Source organism: Palaemon carinicauda, chromosome 26, assembly GCF_036898095.1.
Source record: "Palaemon carinicauda isolate YSFRI2023 chromosome 26, ASM3689809v2, whole genome shotgun sequence".
Classification (NCBI taxonomy): Eukaryota; Metazoa; Arthropoda; class Malacostraca; order Decapoda; family Palaemonidae; genus Palaemon; species Palaemon carinicauda.
In genome coordinates, this window is record NC_090750.1 from 85,489,519 (window position 1) to 85,492,018 (window position 2,500).

At 36.7% G+C, this 2,500-nt stretch overlaps 1 protein-coding gene across 1 annotated transcript in view; it reads right to left on the bottom strand.

Moving 5' to 3' along the window:
* Positions 1-1,720: 1,720 nt before the first annotated feature.
* The window catches only part of LOC137620258 (uncharacterized), a 40,394-nt gene continuing 39,614 nt past the window's right edge, over positions 1,721-2,500 (bottom strand). The window contains exon 3 of the mRNA XM_068350501.1: positions 1,721-2,500. This exon is cut by the window's right edge and continues 336 nt beyond it. The gene's annotated coding sequence lies outside the window, so the exon portion shown is untranslated.

Consider the following 2,500-nt stretch of genomic DNA (forward strand, 5'->3'; position numbering starts at 1 on the left):
AAATGATGGTGATGTCATTTTGTGATAATCAATCTAGCTTAAGTCATGGACTCTATAGTAACATATATTAGCAAGTGTTTCACTAATGGAAATTATATATATTTTTAAATTCTATACTCTGACGCCACAAAGGGCTACCTGCATTCCCTTTCCTGTGAAGGCTTAATAGAAATTTCAGAGTTAAGGCATTCCAACTTGGCAAGTTTTATGAATATTTTTCAACTTAAAATTACCGGAGTAAAATACGTGATAAAAATGACTGAACTACGCGCATGAATGAAATTGGAGATCATTGGAACTATTTTCATCTAATTGCACTAATTTTCCAGAAATGGAAATGAGCTCATGTGGCTAGCTGCCCAGAATTTCACTTCACTGTCATCCAATAAATTACATCTCTCTCTCTCTCTCTCTCTCTCTCTCGTTTGAAGATATGGATAGCTAGATATTTGAATAAGATAATGATTTATCGCAGTAATTGTCACTTACTAAAACGAAGGATCATAGATAACTACCAGCAATATTGCGTTTAATTCTCTATTTCAAAAGCAAGTTAAAATGATGTAGTCACACACATCATATCAGCTAGTGATATCCCGCTGACTCGTTATATTCCAAGACTGAATGATGGCTCGTAAATCAAATGAAATTATAGGTATTACTTGTTTGAATATGGAATAATACACAGCTCATAAACAGGAGACAAGTGAATCAACGGAGGGCAATGGATCATTCACCTTGAATTTTGAGGTTTGCTTAATGCATTGATAATTTCGTGCTTATGTTTCTTATGCAGTTTTACTTCGCGTGACAGAAGAGGTATTTTTCCCTGTTGGAGCCCTTGGGCTTATAGCATCTTGCTTTTCCAACTAGGGTTGTCGCTTAGCCAACAACAATGATGATAATAGTAATAATAATAATAAACTAAAAGAAACTGACATCTTCCATTGGCAACTTTTGAAGAGATGTTAAGTTTCCGACAAGCTTTCTTCTCTGTTATGGTTGCGTGTAAAATACTGCTATTACCCACCACTTTCAATAAAAACGACCGAAACTCTGCTAACAAAAACTACTATGACATCACATAGAAAGTAATAACCATGTCTTTTTTTTCTATTCCGCCTTCAAGAGTATTTATGTAACAGGAAGGTTCTAGTGAACATCACATAAGATGTAGGTGCTCGGGAGCCTTATATTTCGAGTGGTAATTTCATTGTGTTACTATAAGCAACTCCGGTCATTATACCTTTCCTGCTAGCCCACGCACAGAGAGAGAGAGAGAGAGAGAGAGAGAGAGAGAGAGAGAGAGAGAGAGAGAGAGAGCTGTTTCTATGGGACCCCAAAGTCCTTAATAACCCCAGGTTAACCCGACACTGACACGACCCACCCCAAGGAAATGAAGCGGGAATCTCGATTCAAAGGAAAAGCGACCTCAGAGCAGGTACACATGAGAGCCATAATAGATCACGCACTCCACCCTGCCTTGACAAGCCGCTGCCTCTATTACAAACCTGTCGGGACGCTTCTTCCTCAGGCACGTTATATGGATACATATTTCACATGTCTTGCCTTCCCTTGTACATCATGGGAAGAATCCATTCTTTTGTCTCAAATAGTCTAAAATTACAATTTTCATCTTCTATATTCAAATGTCGGTAAGTAGCCTTTGGAAAATTAGTATACCTTTCTACTGTTTATACAATAGCCGAATCATAATTAGTTTTTAATGATCTCTGTGGTATTCATTTAGTTTGAAGCCCAATTAAAAGCTCATCAGAGCTAAAACGTTCATGTGCCATGTTTCATATTCTACGAAAGAAGAAAATTTAAACTAATGAAAACATTATCGGCAGTAATTTACAACCGAGACGTTATTAAGTATGTCAGAATTGAGAAAAAATAATAGAAATGTAAAATCTAGCTAGCTTTTTCTCATATCTCATATCATGTACAGTACATTAACAGTATTTTCCCATAGACTAGATATCATTACCTCCGCATACCCTGTTAAAACCGTCTAAACCCCTAATCAAGACGCTCTTATTTGCATAATGTACTTTTGGGAGTCACTAATTTCAAGAAGACCTCGAAACCCCAAGAGCTATCGTACGAAAGCCCGTGAATTATCGTATTACGACGACCTCTTTACTGGTAGATGTGACGAGTTTGATGGAGCCACTATTAAAAACAATATTTTTAAGTAACTATACATAAGCAACAAATCGAGAGGACTCTTTTTAGGGATTTGGATACTAAACATTTTTTGAGATTTATATATATATATACATATTTATACGCATGCGCTTTCAAAGAAAGCAATACCCCACTGCGGATGAGTGGTTGAGCTACGTCCTGGAAGGAAGTAAAGCAGGGCTACAGACAAACTGTTTATAACGCCTTTGGTAAGGAGCCAGTTACTAATAGAAAGAAAAAGGAAAGTTCTACACATTCACAACTAACTGCAATGATATGAAAGACGATCGTTGTTTTGATTATGATT